Raw genomic sequence first — 6,060 nt, 5'->3', positions numbered from 1 at the left:
TTCTCAGTTATACATATATGTGTATAGACGAGACAAAATATCTCAAGATCTAATTTGAGATAGGGTACCGAATATAGAATTCTAATTTAACAATCATTTATTGACCAATTTATCTAGATAAGTATGTTAAATGAGCTTAACTTTCATGTGTTTGTTGTCATTGATAGTTTACTTGTTTTTAAAAATTGAAACTCTATTAAATTGCTTTTTCTTAAAAAAAAATAAAAAATAATTGAAGGAGCAGGCAACGCAATTCCTTTAAAACACGTCGCCTATTCCATTTTCTTTTTTTAATCTTTAATTAGTTTTGTTGATTGGTCATCTACAACTTAAAAAAAAAAAAAAACATATTTACAAAACTAAAAAATTACTAAAAATAACTTTCAAATTGAAAAAAAAAGTTAAAAATTGGATGGGTGAAACGGCGACGCAGTTGTTTACAAATGCGTCGCCTTTTAGTCTATTTAGCGACTATACTAGCTAGTTCTTATTGTTTTATTTGGCCTGGTGGTGTGGTGATTTTTTGAGAGTGTAGGAGGTCTTGGGTTCAATTCTTGTTATGGCCCTATTTTGATTTTATTTTTTTTAAATGTTTAAACAAAAAAAATGAAAAAAAAAAAGAACAGGCAACACATTTGTTGAAGAATGCGTCGCCTGTTCTTGTATTTGGCGACGCATTGTTTGAATAATGCGTCGCCTAACACTATGTTAATTAATTTTTACGGTATTAGTACATATAAGTCATTTGGCCTGGTGGTGTGGTGATTTCTTGAGAGTGTAGGAGGTCTTGAGTTCAATTCTTGTTATGGCCCTATTTTCATTTTATTTTTTTTTAAATGTTTAAGCAAAAAAATTGAAAAAATAAAAAAGAACAGGCGACTTATTTGTTGAAGAATGCGTCGCCTGTTCATATATTTGGCAACGCATTGTTTGAATAATGCGTCGCCTAACACTATATTAACCACTTTTTGCTGTATTAGTACATATAAGTGATTTGGCCTAGTGGTGTGGTGATTTCTTGAGAGTGTAGGAGGTCTTGGGTTCAATTCTTGTTATGGTCCTATTTTGATTTTATTTTTTTTAAAATGTTTAAACAAAAAAATTAAAAAAAAAAAAGAACAGGCCACGCATTTGTTGAGGAATGCGTATTCTTGTATTTGGCGACATATTGTTTCAATAATACTTCGCCTAACACTATATTAGCCAATTTTTGCTATATTAGTACATATAAGTGATTTGGCCTAGTGGTGTGGTGATTTCTTGAGAGTGTATGAGGTTCTGGGTTCAATTTTTGTTATGGTCCTATTTTGATTTTATTTATTTTTTAATGTTTAAACAAAAAAATTGAAAAAAAAAAAAAAAGAACAGTGCGTCGCCTATTCTTGTATTTGGCAACGCATTGTTTCAATAATGCGTTGCCTAACACTATATTAGCCAATTTTTTCTGTATTAGTACATATAAGTGATTTGGCTTAATGGTGTGGTGATTTCTTGAGAGTGTAGGAGGTCCTGGGTTCAATTCTTGTTTTGGTCCTATTTTGATTTTATTTTTCTTAAATGTTTAAACAAAAAAGTTGAAAAAAAAAAAGAACAGGCGACGCATTTGTTGAGGAATGTGTCGCCTGTTCTTGTATTTGGCGACGCATTGTTTCAATAATGCGTCACCTAACACTATATTAACCAATTTTTGCTGTATCAGTATATATAAGTGATTTGGCCTAGTGGTGTGGTGATTTCTTAATAGTGTAGGAGGTCCTGGGTCAATTCTTGTTATGGTCCTATTTTGATGTTATTTTTTTTTAAATGTTTAAACAAAAAAATTGAAAAAAAAAAAAAAGAACAGGCGACGCATTCGTTGAGGAATGTGTCGCCTATTCTTGTATTTGGCGACGCATTGTTTCAATAATGCGTCGCCTAACACTATATTAGCCAATTTTTGCTGTATTAGTACATATAAGTGATTTGGACTAGTGGTGTGGTGATTTTTTGAGAGTGTAGAGGTCCTGGGTTCAATTCTTGTTATGGTCCTATTTTGATTTTATTTTTTTTAAATGTTTAAACAAAAAAGTTGAAAAAAAAAAAAAGAACAGGCGACGCATTTGTTGAGGAATGCGTCGCCTGTCCTTGTATTTGGCGACGCATTGTTTGAAGAATGCGTCGCCTAACACTATATTAACCAATTTTTGCTGTATTAGTACATATAAGTGATTTGGCTTAGTGGTGTGGTGATTTCTTGAGAGTATAGGAGGTCCTGGGTTCAATTCTTGTTATGGTCCTATTTTGATTTTATTTTTTTTTAAATGTTTAAAAAAAATTGAAAAAAAAAAAAAAACAGGCGACGCATTTGTTGAGGAATGCGTTGCCTGTTCTTGTATTTGGCGACGCATTGTTTGAATAATGCGTCGCCTAACACTATATTAACCAATTTTTGCTGTATTAGTACATATAAGTGGTTTGGCCTAGTGGTGTGGTGATTTCTTGAGAGTGTAGGAGGTCCTGGGTTCAATTCTTGTTATGGTCCTATTTTGATTTTTTTTTTAAATGTTTAAACTATTTTGATTTTTTTTAAATGTTTAAACAAAAAAATTGAAAAAAAAAAAAAAGAACAGGCGACGCATTTTTTGAAGAATGGGTCGCCTGTTCTTGTATTTTTCGACGCATTGTTTAAATAATGCGTCGCCTAATACTATATTAACCAATTTTTGCTGTATTAGTACATATAAGTCATTTGGCCTAGTGGTGTGGTGATTTCTTGAGAATGTAGGAGGTTCTGGGTTCAATTCTTGTTATGATTCTATTTTGATTTTATTTTTTTTTAAATGTTTGAATAAAAAAATTGAAAAAAAAAAGAATAGGCGACGCATTTGTTGAAGAATGCGTCACCTGTTCATCTATTTGGCGACGCATTCTTTAAGTAATTCATCGCCTAACATTATATTAAGCAGTTTTTGTTGCATTTGTACATACAAGTTATTTGACTTGATGGTGTGGTGATTTCTTGAGAGTGTAAGAGGGTCTGGGTTCAATTCTTGTTATGGTCCTATTTTGATTTTATTAAAAAATCAAAAAAAAAATAGTGAAGAGAGAACAAGCGACGCACAATCTTATTGGTGCGTCGCCTGTTAACTATATATATATGTATATAAAAACCTCAGTTTTGGTGCACTAGTATTTTTATTGATTGTTATTATTAAAATAAAATTAGATTGATTAAAAGATCTAAAAAAAATTAAGTGAAAAGAGAACAGGCGACGCACAATCGTACTAGTGGGTCGCCTGTTACACGTATAACAAAAAAGAAAAAAAAAAAAACCAACCTCAGTTATGTTGTTCTAATATCTTTATGGGTTATTTGTTGTTAAATTAAAATTAGATTAATTAAAAGAACTAAAAAAAAAGGTGGAGGAGAGAACAGGCGACGCACAATCTATATAGTATGTCGTATATTTATTGAATTTTTACTGACGCATTAACCTCAGAGTCGCGGTTTTGTTTTTTCAGACGTGTTTGTTTCGTAGCGTTGCTAAATGAGTGTCGCTAGATATCAATTTTCGCGTAGTGACTTGTCATACACTTCAGTCAAAGTTATTGTATCTCTGATTCTAATAGCATTTTCATCATCTGAAAATAAATCCTCCTCTATTTAATCATGACGAACCATAACCTCATTATTTTCATATTCTAATCCCAAATAGTAAGTTCATCTATCACCACATCTTTGCATATCACAAGCTTGTTAGGTTGCAAGTGATATACCCTATAGCCTTTGGTTATATTGCTATAACCAATGACAATGTCAACATCACCCTTTTCATCCAATTTATTTTTTTAATATGGAACAAACATGTAACATATGCTACCAAAGATTCTTAAATGCTCCATAGTTGGTTTAACTCCAAACAACACTTCATATGGAGTTTTAGAATAAACTACCTTGGTAGATAACCTATTCAGCAAATATACATAAGTATTTACTGCCTCAGTCTAAAGCTTCTTTGCCATGTTCTTCTCAAACAACAAGTACTTGACCCTTTTCATAATTGTTCTATTTTTCCATTCGCTTAGACCATTTTGCTATGGTGTGTAAAAAGTTGTTTATTGATGAATTACACCAGCCTCCTTGCATAAACTTTCAAATTTCTGAGTTGTATATTTAGTTCCATCATCTAATCGAACACTCATGCTCTTTCAGGATTGATTCCCCACTATAGCCTTGAATTCTAAGAAGACAACAGCCACATCTGATTTTTACTTCAAGAAATACACCAACACATTCTTGAAAAATTATCAATAAAGATGAGAAAATATATGTTGCCATTTAAAGATGTCTCACTCATAGGACCACACACGTCGGTATGAATAAGCTATAATATTTCTCTAGCTCTCCATTCACTATCAGAAGGAAATGGCAATCTTTTTTGTTTGCCAAACTGACATGTTCACACCTTTGCAACTATTTTACAGCAGGCAAGTCTTGAATTAAGTTCTCCTTGTGCATAAGTTTCAAGGAATTATAGCTGTAATGATCAAGCCTTTTATGCCATAACTGTGATATGTGACCAACCTTGGCATTAAAAGTTTTATGTCCATTACCTTCCAAATCAACATCAAAACTTTTATCTCTCATAGCAACACTAAACAATTGAACGCCATGTGTATCATATATTTTGTAGGATTTATTAGAAAAACTCAAAGAATAGCATTTTTCTGATATTTATCCCACACTTCATAATTCTTACTAATTTCAGGTATATAAAATACATTTAAAAAATTTTAGTACCTGTTGGTGTCTCTACTGCATCTTCTCCTTTGCAAAGAAAATCAACAAAGGCTCAATTCCTAAAAGAGTGGACATAGAATTTATAGCTTGAAGAATGTAATATGTTTATTGAGTATATTTAAGGCTATTTATATAGACGTCTTTGACTTTAGAAGATAAGCTACACTTAGTAAACAGAGCATATCAAATACATATCAACTAGATATACAAAGCTATAGATACATGTCAATAATATCACTTTATCACATCCTATCACAATTGTAAATAGCTACTTATCTCTATCACCACCCCCCCCCCCTCCCCCCAAAAGCAAAATGGGGATTCTTTGAAGTTGAGTTTGATTCCAAGAAGAAGAAAGCATGTTGTGGGTAGTACTTTTGTTAGCAAATCTATAAGTTTATTTGAGGTAGGTACTTATCTTACTTGAAGCTTCTTGTCAATAACTCTATCTTGAATAAAATGAGCATCAATTTTGATATGCTTTGTACTTCGATGATGTGCTTAATTTGCAGTAAGATAACCAATCCTAAATTGCCAGTCATAAGATAGGCAATGTAGATAATTGAACCCTTAGTTCATGAAGCAAATTTTGAAGCCAAATAATTTCAGCAGCACCATTGGCAAGGGATCTATACACGGATTTCGTGCTCAATTGAGCAACTGCATTTTGTTTCTTGGTGGACAAAAACACTAAATTCATGCTTAAGAATATACAATAACCACTTGTAGACCGACGGTCATCCACATCAAAGGACCCATCAGCATCAGTATATCCTACCAATTTATCTAGAGAAGGTGGACTTATCTATAGACCAAAAGTACTTGTTCCTTTAAGATAAAGCAGGATTCGTTTACAAGCTGTCCAGTGTAGTTTGGTGGGCTTATGCATGAATTGGATAAGCTTATTGGCAATAAAAACAAGTTGATGGCAATGTACTATAAAGCATCAATTGTGCTTTGATAAAGAAGAACATTTTTGAATAAATTAACAGTAGATTAGCTAAGTTGGATACCGATGCTAGGCTAAAGAAAGATTGATGCCGCAAGCAGCCATGTCTATACAATGCAACAAATCGTCAATATACTATGTTTGGGACAAATAAAGACCATCATGTTTTTGAAACACTTTAATTCCTAGGAAGTAAGTTAGTGAGCCCAAGTCCTTAAGTGAGAAGTCTTTGTCAATTTTTGACATAAACTGATTAATAAGAGAGGAATTCAAACCAGTTATAAGGATATCATAAATATATATAAGTACCTAAATAAAGCCAATGCTACTG

Source organism: Ziziphus jujuba, chromosome 4 (assembly GCF_031755915.1).
Source record: "Ziziphus jujuba cultivar Dongzao chromosome 4, ASM3175591v1".
Lineage (NCBI taxonomy): Eukaryota > Viridiplantae > Streptophyta > Magnoliopsida > Rosales > Rhamnaceae > Ziziphus > Ziziphus jujuba.
Note: the sequence above shows the minus strand (reverse complement) of the source record.